This window comes from Coturnix japonica, chromosome 2 (assembly GCF_054131305.1).
Source record: "Coturnix japonica strain WE chromosome 2, WE-NBRP24, whole genome shotgun sequence".
Lineage (NCBI taxonomy): Eukaryota > Metazoa > Chordata > Aves > Galliformes > Phasianidae > Coturnix > Coturnix japonica.
Genome location: NC_140664.1, coordinates 18210783 through 18226302, shown reverse-complemented (window position 1 = coordinate 18226302; position 15520 = coordinate 18210783). Strand labels below are relative to the sequence as shown.

Genomic DNA, 15520 nt, shown 5'->3' with positions numbered 1-15520 from the left:
TCCCACTGTGCTATAGAAGTGCCAGAGTTCCAGCAGCCTCTATGTATGTCTGTATAAATAGGATCTTCTGGCTGTACTGTCCATTCAGTACTTGAATCATTGTGCCTTTCTCATTGCTGCATACTTCAGAGTTATCACTGTTCCTGTCCAGTGGAAAGAAACACTGATAAGCAGCTGGAGGAATGGTTCGTAATTATTAAAAGCCCAGAGGTGGTGGGAGGAAGACATCTCTGCCTTAGCACACAGAGCAGTCGCCTCTCAGCTATGTTTGCTGAAGTATTTGCTGGATCAAAATAGCTGCAGCAGAAATCAGATCTGGTCTTGGATTAGCCTGGTTTACACAGTGAATCTTTACAGAATACATCTCATACTCAAGCTAGGTCATTTGAACAAAGAAAAGGTTAAAAAATGAGTATATACTGGCTCATTGCTTTGACTGACATAGCTACTATGGAGGTGTGTGGGGTGATCTGACACGTGGAAAATTAATGGAAACAGTGGCTCAAAGGACTGTGTAAGGGTATCATAAATAAGTAGCATTGAATTTTGGTTGTTTTAGAAAAAACAAAAGTAAAAAGGAATAACAACAACAAATAATCAGTCTTGATTTAGGAGTACCTAGCAATATGCTATAAACACAGTTTTGCTTTTTACAGATATAGCCTTCTGTCAGTCCACTGCTAAAATGTTATTCACCTCTATGAAAACCTAGAGTGGATGACCAGAGGCTAAAAGAAAATGCCTGTGAACTAGATATCTTAGCAGCTGAATAAGGGTTATCAAAGAGAATATTCAAATATGAGCATTACTGCAGAGTCCAGTAATGACTTCATGCATACATTGTATTAACTAGTAAACAGCAGGAAGATTCAAAAGCTTTAAGTACCTGCAAACCTGCAACAGAATATGGACTTCCTACTATCAGGAAATAGTCCTAAGCCCAGCCCAAGTTAGAAAGAACTTGGACTTGTTATGTAGTAGAGATTTAGTTGCGTATTGACCATTTACATTCTAGTTACTCACATCCAGGTAGCATAGTTCATCATGAAAACCTGCAGGATCAGCTAGTGGCTCAGGGTTCAGCCTCTGTGAAATTCATCTTTTCTTACTATGGATGCCTTTAGATTGGTGAAGAGGTATGAAGTTTTCCTTTCTGGATAAACAGGAGGCATCTGTTCCCAGAAGAGGGAATTAATCAACAGTGCTAAGGCTACATCAACTTTCAAATGCAGCAGACCAAGTGCTGAAGTGAGATGAAGTGTTCTATGTGCCATCCAGACCTTCTGATGAGAGTTAAAGCAATGTGTATCGTGCTGTTACTAGTGGTTACATAACAGAGGGAGTCTTTTCTGGAGTGGAATCATAGAATCACATAGCGGCTTGGATTGGAAGAGACACAAGAGATTAATTCCCGCAGGCTCCAGCCCTCTGATGATCATTGTGCCCTTCTCTGAACCAACTCCAACAGCTCCACATCTTTCTTGAGCTGGGGTCCCCAGGTCTGGACGCAGTGCTGCAGTGCTGCAGGTGTGGCCTCATGAGGACAGAGCAGAGGGGAACAATCCCCTCCCACTCTATGCTGCTGTCCCTCTGTTGATGCAGCCCAGGATTCAGTTGGCCTTCTGGACTGCAAGAGCATGTTGCTGGTTGATGTCCAGCTTTTTTGCCATACATTTGTTGCTGTGTATTATACTTGCAAGAATTTTTTTTCTCAGCCCTGTAGGTTTGGTATCAAACCAAATTTGATTCCAGCTCCACACAATTAGGAGTGTTCTCAGGCTCCTACGCTTGCTGGTAATTCTTGTCACTCACCTTTCAGCTTGCCAAACACACAATGTGTTCTTCTTGTGTTTTCCAGGCAGCAGATGCAGCGGTTTGGCTGAGCTCCCCTGGCTGGCAGGGCATTTTGTCAAGCACGTTCCCTCAGTTTTCAGAGAGGAAGTTTCCCAACTGAGCCTTGAAGTAACACTACACTCATCAGTGTCCCCCACTGCCCTCCTGTGTGACCTGCAAGCAGCGAGGGGGAGAGTGTCTATCAAGACTTCGTGTCAATCTGAGAGGCCTCTGATTATCTTCGTTTTCTTTTCAACAAAAAACATTTGACCCACTTAAGATGAATCTTGTTTACTTGCATGAATAGATTTACTAATGTTAGCAGGAGTAAGATGAGCAGACTGGCACTATTCAAAGTGCTCTACATCTGAAATTTTGCACGCATTAGAAGTTAAGACAGGCTTCCTCAAAAAGAATTCTTTTTTTTCCGTAAAGAAAATAAAACCCGTATATGCCATGGATGGCAGCAGAGACCAACGTGAAATAATTACTCCTATAACACAATGAGGAGCAGACAGAAGGATCTGCAGGATCTGCACATACAATGCAAGGTAAGGAGCTGCACAGCTGCAACCTGTGCACTGAATTGTCACAGCACTGCTGCTGGCACTTGGGGCTTCTAAAGACATTGTCTGTTAGCAAGATTTTGAGTCCCTATTTGGATGCAATCAAGCAGGATTTTCATCTCTAGCAAGCTGTGTTAACATACCTGATGTTCTCTTGAGGCTGGCCCCGATCTCTAAGATTTGTAGCTTGTAATTTCTGTTTCTGTCTCATCCTTCCTGTGGTCCTCAAAATCAGGGAAGGAAGTCCCTTTTTAATTTTGTTACCATTAAGATCCCCTGAACCAATTGATTTATTCAGGACTTCAGCCACACTTTGCCAAAGAATGTGAGGAAAGTTCCTGGGCCAGATGCGAGATGTGAGTGACAACTTAGTACCCCAACATCTGACCATCATGAGAATCACCACTAAAACTGGTCCGCAGCTCTGAGAACAAGATCTGGTTTTTTGTTAAAAGCTGTTTGCAGAGGGGACAGATAATTCTGTTCGTGCTTGAAACGGTGAGAAAAAAAGTAACAGTGAGTGCTTTGCAGAATACGTTTTCCTGTGAGTAAAAGATTTCAAGGCACCAAATTGTTTAAGATGGGTTATTTTGAAAGAAGTAGAAGGATGTAGCCTCACTGAGATCTCTGCAAGCACTGACAGTGCCACAAATGCATTGATGTGGCAGGAACATGTTCTCTGGGTCACAGGGACATTTTCAGAATTCCACACTTTTTGATGCCACTCAGCAGACAGCCTTGAAAACACATTTTGTTAGTAAAAGCACCACCATCCTCTCCTTGCCAACTTCTTTCTCTGCCCTTCTCCATTTCATATAATTTTCCTGTGCATTTCAGAATTCACTACCCCCCTTCCACAGTGCCCAAGGCAAGGCAAAGCAACAGCACTACACCACAACTGGTCATCCTCATGGGGAAGAGCTGTGTAAAGCAGTGTGTGTGCAAGTTACTGCCTCCAGACAGCACCACATCCTTCTGTCATTTTGAATGTCCTGATCTCTTTCTGGGTACAGAACAGGGCTTCAGGCTTTTTCTTTTTTCTTTCCAGGTTTGCCCTCAGGAGCCAAAGCAATGCTTACCCTTTTTTTTTGTAACAGAAGCAGAGTTCAGAAGATTGATTATAATAATAAACTAGAGATTGTGTTTCTGAGATTTTACATGTAAACACAATCTTAAGTGTAATTAGTTTCAATAGCTTCCATTTAATTCATGGACAAAGTTTGCTTTTAAATACCACACCAGATTGGACATGGCCAAAGATAAATTGAATGCAATTAGATCTACTATTTGCTTTGATGATATGCTACATTATTTCTTACAACAAACCATTTATTATATGAAGCTAATGGTCATACTCATGCATTTAACAAATCTATTGGAAACGGTGGTGAAATGATAAGTTCCAAATTGAGTTATTCAAGTCTGGGGGAAAAAGAAACAAAAAAAGACTTATTCTATGAAAGAGTTTCATCTACGGTTCCATCCTTGTCAATGCCCAAGTCATCACTTTCACAATGAATTCGTAAACTAAGAATTTCATGTGCATTTCTCGTCATTACACAAATCAGAAATCTTAATTACACCGCCTCTTTGTGGTGACTTTAATTTACGTTTGCTTAATGAATGCATATTCTTAAGTAGAATGTCTGAATTTAAATGTTCTTACAGTGTTGTGAATATAACGCTCCTTAAAACTGTTAATAAGACCTCTAAAAAGACTTGCTCTCATCTATGCTGAGCCAGCTGTTTCACCGGGCTGCCATGGAATTATTTGAATACTCATGGAATTTACTGAGAATTAGCCTTTTCTCCATCATCATCCCTTCCAACACCAATAACCACAATGTGATGTAACAATGACGAGAAAAGGAATCCGTAAAATGACACCCTTGTGGCTGTGGCAAGAATTCTTCAGTGCATTTCCTGGAAATTTGTAAAATCAAGATGTTCTTCTAATGTTTAACCCAAACAATTCTTACTTCCCTCCCCACCCCTCTTGCTGAAATTTACCATGACGACATCACGACAACTGCAAATTAACAAAGAGAGAATACAGTCCCTGAGAATATAAATATTTGACCGTAGCAATTGTTAGCCTTTGAAATGCAGTGCTGCTAACCACAGAGCTAATCCAACTACTCTGTGTTCTGAATTTCCACTTCAACCCTTACCTTCAGTACTTGTCTTGTTCATGCAGCTGAGGAATGCAAATACCACGCCTTACAGAATAAAAACTAAAAACAGCAGCAGGTCACCTGCCATCATCCATTGGCCTAAAACAGAAGTGCTTAGACTTCAGGGAAAAGGGCTTGCCCAAATTATACCAATTCTGTGATGTATGAGGGATAATTTATGAATACCAGACTTTGCTGTTTTGATGTCTATTGAAATTCCATGGTGGCAAAAGCAGGACACACATAATATCTCCGACATTGTGTCACTGAGGAATCTTAAAACATGGATTGTCCTTTCTGCCAAGTGGTAAATAGAGATGGGCTTGTAAGGGCACCTTGCCATTTTTCTCTGAGAAGAATTAATGGACTAGACAACCAAATCATCCTTCTTACTCTGCCGCACATATCATGTGTTCATGAATCTGTTCACCTTGAATAAGAACGGCAAACACAACAGAAGATTTGGCAGATGCAAGCCTTCTTGCGGCACCACAGCTAAGACATTGTTGTGTTTGGGGCCCTTTATTCCAAAGCACTGTCTCGTTATTGTCTTTTTAAGCTGTCTGGTTTCTAAATTCTGATAGGAAGAATGCTCCCATTGTACAGATACCAGCCTGCCTTGTGCTTGCCTGTTGGCCTGACTGGTGTTTCCTTGAGGTCTGTGGTCTCCAGAAAAGGGGCCTGGTAGGTTGAGTATGGCTGGGCCGGAAGGCCTGGGGCAGCAAGCTGCACTACACAGCCACACACCTCAGAAACATGTGTTCAAAACCCCACGTGTCAGAAAGTCACAGCATATCCTGAGTTGAAAGGGACCCACCATCCATTCCTCCATCTTTTTTCCCAGGTGGAAAGGATCCAGCAAACAGAGCCTTCTTTCAGTGGAAGGGGACTGGATGCAACTTATGCTCTGCTCTTCCTGTATTCCTCCTGCAGTAGGGAGGCTTCTTGGTGCCCACACAAGTAAAGGGATCAGCAGGAGGCCATGATCACTTCTGGGGCCAGCCTTCTGGCTCTTGTACATCTCTGGTAAAAACATGTAGCTAAATGATGGTGACTACTTTGAAAAAAAAATATTTTGTAGCGGAGAATTTGTTTTATCAAATGGTATTATTATGCTCTTTGTAGCTGTTGTAGTTTCCACAGAAATAAATAAGAGGCACTACTTACAGAGCAATCTACGTTCATTTGCTTGGCACTCTGAATGAGCAAACAAGCAACATATAAGGCAAAGGGAACATTTGCAGAGCATTCCAAGGAGCCGCTGGGCATAGGGCTGATGGGAGCACACGCAGCTGTGCTGCCTGCAGGACAGGGCTGTTCTCCATGCTCGACACCATTAGCATTCCTCGTCAGCCGCAGCTCCCAGCACTGTCTGAGCACAACTTGGGAAAACCAGGTCACTGTCTCAGCTCATCCTCCTCCATAAGCAGTGTTTTCTTCCGCTGCTCTGAGGCTCCGGACAGCGTAATTAGTTGTCACTAATGTTCAGTTCTGTGTTCAACTGCTTCAGCTCAGGCCAAAAATGAAGGTTCTGCATAGCTTGCATGCCCTAATAGGGGGGTGGGAACTTGAGAGAGACCCATTTTCCTTGGGTTATAATGATGCAGCTGATATTTTTCAAAAGACCAGAAAGAATACTAATGACATGTTAAGCTTTCAGCACTCCCAGAACAGAGAATAAATGAGATTCCAATGAAAATACAAAGCTATACACCTACCCGTGCCAGATAACAACTTGTACTGCAAGGCTGTCATAACGAGCAGACTGAAATCATGCCCTCAAGCAGAAAAACTGCCTGAAATCGCATTTAACTGCTTTGAGTTTGCAGGAAGATGAGAATCCTGATATTCCGAAGAAACTGGAGGGCAGAAAAAAGGAAGAAGTCAACCCTAGTGCCAGACCAGAAATCCAGATTTCTGCAATGAGATGGTGGAGATGATCCGTCTTTTAAACCTCTGGAGAACATTTTGAGTGGAATGTATGGAGTTGGTACACGGTGATTAAGCAACAAACTTTACCAAAGGTCAAGTGGTTTTATGCTGTGGAAAAATAAATAAGCATAAACACCCTCAAAGAATGATCTGGATGATGCAGTGCAGCTTGTTTCTTGGCAGGGCAGCTGTATCAGTAATTAAGGCTGCATTAATGCGTTCTGTAGGTGTCACCGTAATGGCAGTGTCTGCATCGACCGAAACGACTGAGCAGTGTGAGGAGCCAGGAGCTGCACCAACTCCTTGCCAAAAATGCGCTTACAATTTGACATGCCAGAACACCATTAAAAATAGCATCACTTAAGTCATAAACAACAAAGCAAATGATATTAGCATCCACTACGGTAACTGCAAAATCAACGTGCAGCATTTCAGGAGATGGAATATGAAGCAGAGCATCCATTAGCAATCATTCCAAGATGGTCTTTTTGGACAGAAGAGCACCAACTTCAAAGAACTGCTTTCTGTTTTGTGTGTGCTGGGAAGCAGGGAATGAGAAGAGAGGGGCCATGAAATTGCAGCTGGAACTGATGAAATTCCTCTTTCACAGTGATTTGGGTTAAGAAGTGCTAAGCATGCAGTACAAGCTTTATACAACCCTGCAAACAACCATAGGCCAGTTCATGTAGTTAGGTGGAAGTCAGAAAAGGAAATACTTCTGAACAAAAGAAAAAGTAATGTTTCTGTGTAGCAACCCATGTAGTTTAAGCTTAGGTGATCCTTGCTGCCCCAGTCAGCAGAGGAATTTTATAGGTGCTTCAAATAAATTAAAATACATCAATTAAATGCATTAAAATACTTCAAATGCATTTTACTATCATCATTATTTAAGCAGAATTCAGGCCCGGAGGCCACATAACAGTTAAACTTGTCATAACAACTCCGAATATAATAGGAGCACAAGCTCAAGATATTCTTCAGATGTGTGCTGCTAATTGCAGTTACAATGGTATTATTTTCCAGCTTCATCTCCTGCAAGCCAACACGTTACTAACAGATGGAGAAGTAACTCATTTTGGTAAGCCCAGTCACACGTTACCTGTCTTCTGGAGTGATCCGTGTAATGAAAGCTATTGCAGTGGTAACCACAACCAGCACCTTGCGGTAATGCCTGTTCAGTCCTCTGCGCTGTATTCCATCCTTGCTTTGGCTCAAAACAGGGCAAACACAATGTTGCATGCATATCTGACCAGTACTGAGGAGTCGGTGATTACAGATGATGAACACGAGATTAACGTAAAAGCTCTGGGTTGGAAATCCTCCTTGGAAAACATTTCCAGATTTGTACGTAAGTATTAATTGTGCTTAATGCTTAATTTGCAACAAAGAACACCTTACTGTGACTGGATGTGTGCATTGCGAAAAGTAAGATAAAGGAACGTCTGTGACGCAGATTCTTGCAGCTGACGTTCTTCCGCGATATTTAGACTATGTAAATATGGGCAGTGTAAGTAGTGATATTATTTGCAGTGTGGCTGCTGAATTCTTGGGAAGAAACCCAAACCTTGCACTTGCCTCCTTCCACAGAACAAGCCCCACAGGAGCACAGCAAGTACTCTCTGTTTAGATGTGGTACAGGGGAAGATATATGTGTAAAAAGCCCCGCTGTACTAATGAACTCTGCAAAGGAAAACATAAAACAAGATGCCATTTTTATTGTTTTTAAATATATGTCTTCCAGGACGAAAAAAATAAGCAAATAAATAAATAAAAGGTGAGATTTCCACATTCACAAACTGTGGCACATAGGTTGCTCCAAAAGTAATGCCTCCCATTTATTTCCATGGAAAATACAACAGCTATAAAGAGCACAGTAGCACTGCTTGATAGAGCAAGTTCTCAGCTACAAAACACTATTTTTCAACAGAGCCAGCACCATTAGCTGATTCATAGAGATGAGCTGGTTGAGACTCTTCATTTTGTGGTGTGACAGCTGTGCATGGCCATCCAAAACGAGGCTTACATGTCAGTGTTACCACTGCTGAAATGCACCACCCAGCACCTCCCTGTGCTCACAGCCACTGCTTTGGTCTCCATAAATGTTCAGCAAGCATCAGTGAATGTCAGTGGGTGCCATTTTTTCCTGCATGGAGTTATTCAATGAGGTCTCTTTGCTTCATCCGCACCTCCATGTCAGACTCCATTCTGTCAGACTGTCCCTCTGCTGCCACCTGTCACGGCAACAACATGTAGCGCAGTGTTGGCTGGAAGGTTCAACCTCTACTGCCACACCACCACCGTCTGCCTCTGACAGAATAACAAAGGGCACATTGGTTTTGGAGCAGCTCTCATAATACAGCGTCCCTGCAGAAAACCTGCAGCAGCTCTGCTTTGACTCCTGCTCCCATATGCCTTGGGATTTTCCTCACTCCCACTGAGTGGAGGACTCTGTCTCACTGTTGGAGTGACCCTGGGTCAGCACTGCCAGCCGTAAGCTAAGAACCCAGTTACCCAGCAAGAGCAGAGTGGTAGACTTTTAACATCCAGGCAGAAGCTGTAGCAAGTATTGGAGCACAGATTGAGTTTGCATTATATTAGCATCGTTGTCCATCTCTAACAGACGATACTTCTGTTGCATAGTAAATAAGTGTTGTTATTTGGTATTTAAGCCCAAGTCCTCTTCCCATTTCTTGGACTTAAAATGTTCTCTGCTCTGCTGCACTAATATTCTCAGAAGAGTGTTAATACACTGGTGGTCACATAGCGTGAAGTGGAGAAGCAGAACACCACAGCTCACTGAGGCTGTGCAGGAGCCAAGCAGAGACCTTCTGCTGGCAGCAGTGCTGTGCAGAGCCCAACTGCACTGTCACAGGAGATGAAAGCATTGGTCGTGGAGGGAAAGTAGGTCCGGGGGATTACAGAGCATGCAGTGCAATGTGTTGCAAATAAGAAGCAGCTCTGTGCTGGCACTTTGTCCTGCAGGTGGCAAGAAGACTGTCTGCAGAGTCTCATTTATGCTGATGTCTCCTTTAGGAAGAATGGGTCCTGGAGCATTTATTTCTTATGCAACTGTTGCAGAAGGAGTCTGTGATATTCTTTGGGACCCTGATAAATGTGGCTGTAACAGAGCAAGGCCAGCCCACCTTCATCTGTGTTCTCATGAAGAGAACATATTGCATGCAGATCAGCTTTGTGTGCCCTGGGCTGAACACAGCTCTACATCTGATGATCCCTGAGCTGAATGCTATCCATACAGCCATCCCAAAGGAGGTACAGCACTCACTTCACAGATACAACCAGACTGAGAAGGGGTATCTATGGGTCTTCTTCAGTAAGAAAAACTGATGAAGACATTTCCAGCCATCTCAAGATACATTTCAGTAAGACACCACCCTGATAAGAATAATCTACATGGTCCCAAAGCACATGCGGCTAGGAAAGCTGTGTTTGCTAGCACAGGACAATTCTTGTGTTCGTTTGCTTCTGGAAATAACAAGGATTTAGATCGGTGCCTGCAAGTCTATGGACAATCCTTTAGGGACTTCATACTACCCAGGGAGCAACTGGCCAGAAACTGCTGGGCACATTTCCCCTGAAACTGGCCCTGTTATCCATTGCCTTCCTCTCTCAGGGAAGATGGGATCACAGCGGAGGGAATTCCCAGGCATGAGAGGATGTGGAGCTGGGTGGGTGCTCAGACACTGAGTCTTCCTGCAGCCTCTGCTCTCAGTTCTTCCCTTTCACTGGGTTCAAGGAGAGGATCAAACAAATCTCAAATTGAACAAACAAGCTTTGTGTGTCTCTACAAGCTTATCAGCAAAGCTGGAGCTTTCCTTTAATTTCTTGTTTGCTTGTTTGGGAGAGAATTCTGCAGTGGCTTGACAGATGGGTTATTGTGTGCGACTCCCTGCATGCACAACTAGGTCAACCGCCAGGCAGGCACTGTGCAAGCGTGAGGCTCCCCCGGATCAGCCAGAGGCTGCACATTATATATTCAGAATTAGCTAGGTAGGAGAGAATGTCCTTCCTGGCATGTGCTACCCTGAAACTGTAGTCCCTTTGCATGAGTCATCTGAAACCACTTCTCGGTCCCAGCTGCAAAGAGTGTGACATCCATGGCATTCGTTTGCACCCCCATCAGCAAAGAGAGACTGGAGCAGTGCGACATCAGGGATTTCTCTTCTCCTTCCCTTTGAACTCTTAACTTCAGCACAACGCAGCTCTCCTGCCATCAGAGAGCGTCACCTTTTCAAAGCAATTGGAATAAATTTGCGGTAAGATAAAAGAGAAGGGATAAAGACCCAGGATATTTTTATTGGTACTGTTTCTAATCGCCATATGTACATAATTCTTATCACTGCTATGGGCAAAGAACAATAAGACAGCAAAAATGATGGCTGCCCCTGCTTCTATGCAGTTGGAGTTCAGGGTTCTGCCAAAACATGGTTTCTCCGACTCTGTCTGTAGTGGAGCTGACTCTGTTGTAGTGCCATCAGTGTGGAAATGCTGCTGCAAGAACATATTTTTGGCTGTTGCTCAGAAACTGCTGCCAGCCCTCTGCACAGCTTGCGAGACCTTTAATGCTGCAGGCTTGCCTTTAAGGGGAAAGTCCCTCAGAATAAATGTTTCCACATCACTCTCAGCTCAGATGTCCAGCTAAGCTGTAAATGAAACTGGAATGGAATGGAATGGAATGGAATAGAACAGAATAGAATAGAATAGAATAGAATAGAATAGAATAGAATAGAATAGAATAGAATAGAATAGAATAGAATAGAATAGAATAGAATAGAATAGAATAGGAATACTAAATCAGAAACTTAATCTTCCACCTTAACCATAGAATTGCAAGCAAGAAAGCTCTCTCTCTACAGCCTGCTCTTCCTTTCAAATTGCTCCAAGCCACCACACACCTTGACTTAACTTGGAGCTGTTTCAGTGACCAAGTGAGGGCAGTGCAGGGGCTTCCCAGAGGGCATTGGCTACAAGCAATGGGACAGAGCTCATTTTACCAACAGGAAAACCTTTGTGAGGCTCAGCAAGGGCATGGCATGAACGAGATCATGCAGAGTTGCAACAGTTTGAAATTTTGCAAGCAGTCAGGTTTTACACCAATCCTTGGCTAATCGGGATTAGGACATTTCTTGCCCCTTCTGCTGACTACACTCAGGGAAAGGTTACAAGGCTGTGTAAGCCGTGTGGCTAATCCAACAAAACAGCTGATACGACACATTTATGTGTGTCACTTTAAAAACTGGTGTGCCTTTGTCATAATTACAGCCCTCATGAGAGTGTCACTCCTTCTGAGCAGCTTCTCGCTCACTCGTGTGTTTTACGTCTTCTATCGAGTCAGGAATAACTTGAAATTTCATTTGTGAAGAAAATTCCACAAATGTCAAACCCTGTGAATGAGCTGCCCCATCCCTGCAAAGAAGCACTTCTGAAAGTTGCATTTAGACATGCATTATCTTTCAACAAAAATTACTTACCCTAGGATTAAGAAGACAAGTTAAAAAACAGCCACCTGAGCAGAACTATCCAGCAGTTCATGAACATCACGGGCTCAGCAGAGGACTCACCCAGCACCACGTCTCACCCAGATACCGTTTCCCTGCAAAAAGCAGCACTTATCAGATCAGAAAGCCTGGGTTAATGCTGCAGCTCGGAGGCGTGACATTAAGAATGATGGGATGTGCGAGCTGCAGAAGCAAAAGGTCTCCACAAATGTCTAAGCCAGCTGCAGTGTTACAATACTTGCTAAGCTACGGTGAGAGCTTGTGATATTACACGTTTTTTCTGCCAGGTTGCCTTAAGGAAGCGGTCTGCGTGTTTATTAAAGGAGGAAAACCAAGAAGGACCATGGACAAATATGTGAATGTGCAATCTTGAGGTTTTGCTTTTTGGTGTTGGGTTGATTTTTTCTTTTTAAATTCCTTATTTTGAAGGATTTGGAGCCCACAATGCAGCATGAGCCACAAAGCACAGCAATACACGCTGCTCCCTCGGCCAGTCCCAGCTTTCCTAATGCCTTCAGCAGGACAGCAGGGAGCTAGGCACTGGGGTGGTCTATATACATATGTATATATATGGATAAATGCATATCTATATACCTATGTACATGATCAGCCATGGCTGACCCCATTGCAGAGGGTCAGGTTTTCATGAGCGCTCATATTCTCAAATGAAATAACGGGAGCCGTGGATTCTGTTCACATCTCTCCATGCCCTGAGGCATGCCTATAATAGAAAACCTGCCCTACTTTAACCAGATCAATTCTAAATGCAAGGTTTTAACAGTGAGATTTTTGCCACATAAGTAGTTTAGACAGAGCTATATGTTACGTATATGTAATGGAACTATAAGAAGGACCGTTTCTACTGAAGAGGCCACAGTAACACTTAACTGTGTGTAAAGCCCATGTGTTTTGGTTTTTTTTTTTTTAATGAGAAAAACCTAAGTTTTCCATACTGCTAGTGTCCAGCTGGGTTATCCTCCCTTCTGTCATGGCCTAAGAGAAGACCATCCGTTCTATTTGCGACCATACCCTTCCAGAGCAGACTTTTACCTGAAACTCAGCTACTAAGATCATTTCCATCCTTCTTGGGGTTTGCCTCCTCTGCTCTCTTTCCATTCTTCACTGTCTTTCAGGCAGCCTTTGCACCATAGAAAATAACAGTCCTACGAAGAGACCACATTTCAGATGCAATGCTGAATTTCTGCTGTGGATGTGAAAAGACAGTCTGGAAAAGGTGGCCACTCTCCCAATGTGGCCATTGTAGCACCCGGCTCATGGCTGAAGGCTCTGCAGGGTGCTCTGGAGTGAGCCCCTTCTCCCAGTTCTTCATCCTCCTCACCCACACAACAGAGAAGGCAGCAATACATGTCACTCTGAGCTTTCTGAGTGAAAGCCATATTAAAACACATATTATTGCTGTTAAGATTTGTTACTATTCAAACTTGTATTTCATTTCTCACCTGCAATGTGTGAGACATTACCTGGCATTTAACTCATAACTGTGTCTACAAGAGTTGATTATTTGGCATCCAAATTGTGCTTTAGGCAAGAAAAAGCTCCCGCTTGTCTTACAGCTGCCTCAAATCCATGTAACGAATGCCAACAGCTCTAGCAATCTATCTTGTTCTTAACACATGCCTTATCTTAAGGTCATGTTTCATATTGAATTTTCCAAACCCAGGGAATTCATAGCAAGCTCCTGTCTGATTTTCACCATTTAACTAAAATACAGTCAATCCATTTTACATGATCAGAATAAACATGATTCACAGGAATCTGACATGGAAGAATCCAGCACATTATTCAAGCCAAACTCAGAACAGACCAGTAAAAAGAAGACCTTCAATATTTTCAGCTGCAAAATAAACTGAAGGTACAATGATGCAAAAGATGGGGATGGAATTAACTGAAAGATATTTGTTGTGTTTCTATTTACCAAGAGCGAGAGAGAATAAAATGTACTACTCCTTGTCTGAACCTTGAGTATTCTTTTAGAATAGACTAAAAGATGAAATATCCAGAAAGCCACTGCTGGGTGATCGTTTAACTTTAGTGAGGAGGGCTACAATGAATTCATGTGCCTTCTGTGAGATCATTTCATTCTGGTAAAGGAATGAATACCCAACAGGCAATGTTTTACTGGGAACAGATGTCGTGTCAGGACTCCTGAACTTTGCTGCTAACACACGGTTACCTTTGCAATCCCTTTTACCTCACATTGCGCAACATTCACAACCTGTGTTTCAGGTCTCCTTTTGATCGGAAAAATCAATACAGTTTTATTCTGCAGCCACGAAGCAGGTCTGGGATGACATGACTTGCAACTGTTAGCAGGTTTGACAGCATGAATGTTTGTTTATTGGCACCCTGCTGCTAAAATTCACCTACTGCACACATGCTGATTGCAGTTTTAAAATGCTTAAATTGCATCCCAAGGGTGTAGTCCTATCCCATACTTTCAATGAGGCTGATTCGGTGTGGCAGGATTTAAAAGTGTATTTCTTCAAACACAGCAGAGACAACAGCTTTCTCGTAGACCCAATCACCATTTTAAAGATGAGGCTTTGCTTCCATGCCTAAGACTTAACTAAAGACCCATGCAGGTCACATTTGCCACCCCAGCCTTATCCCCCGGTCTGAGGGATCTCAGCGTGAGAGAACTCAGAAATTCAATGTGCAAAGTTATACTGATGGAATTCACTTAAGTGCTTTTTAAAAAAATTAATAATAGCACTTACACCAAGCACCATTTTCTTTTGAAAATCAGCTTAAAACTGAGGCTTTCTCTGCATATTCATCAGTGAGCAGCTTAACAGCTGCTGCACCTGCATCTTCTCTTTGACTGAAACAATAGACATTTGTGGGGTTGTTAGGTGAACAAAACCCCTAAATTATCTTTCCTCTCTACAGCCAAACCAGAAAAAACAAAGAAACTCCTGTGAGAAAGCAAAGGTGAGATGGAGGAATTGAACTTCTGAGACCATAAGACTGTGCTACAAAACACTTTTAAGTTTTGATCATTCTTGCTTTTAGGTCCAGAAACATCAGCTCCAAGGAAAAGGAAACAGCAGCACTTTTCATGATTTGATCACTGAAGAAACCACTTGCGTAGTCACATCACACTGAGTCCAGCGAGAGCCTTTTCCTGCAAGTTTTCTCTTTACTGAACAAGACCCAGAAATCCTGAATATTGCAAAGACAAGCAAGGAAACCACAAGTCATCAAGTCTGCTGGGGATTTGGTTGTGCTTCGGACAGTGGCCTGGCTGGTTTTAACAGACTGTGCTCATTCCTACTGTATTTCCCATATCAAGCATTTCCAGTGCACTGCCAGGATTTCAGCACTTCTTTAGCCTGCTTGTTTGTTGGCTAAAATAAAGCTGTGAGAAAAGGTGACAGATTTTCCACTATCACTTGGGGAATATACTTAAATATCTAAAAGTACAAGCAGGTAAATCTCTGCCCTTTTGGCAAATTAAAAATAAATATGCAGTGTCACA

At 42.8% G+C, this 15520-nt stretch overlaps 1 protein-coding gene across 3 annotated transcripts in view; it reads left to right on the top strand.

Annotated features, from left to right (window-relative positions):
- The window catches only part of LOC107310425 (uncharacterized), a 20240-nt gene extending 4720 nt beyond the window's left edge, over positions 1-15520 (top strand). Inside the window, exons 3-4 of one of the 3 annotated variants that reach the window (XR_004306286.2) lie at positions 1859-2384; positions 15055-15520. The gene's annotated coding sequence lies outside the window, so the exon portion shown is untranslated. Of the gene's footprint in view, positions 1-1858; positions 5033-15054 lie in introns of those variants that run through there. The other 2 variants (XR_004306285.2, XM_032442870.2) reach the window with 2 other exon arrangements.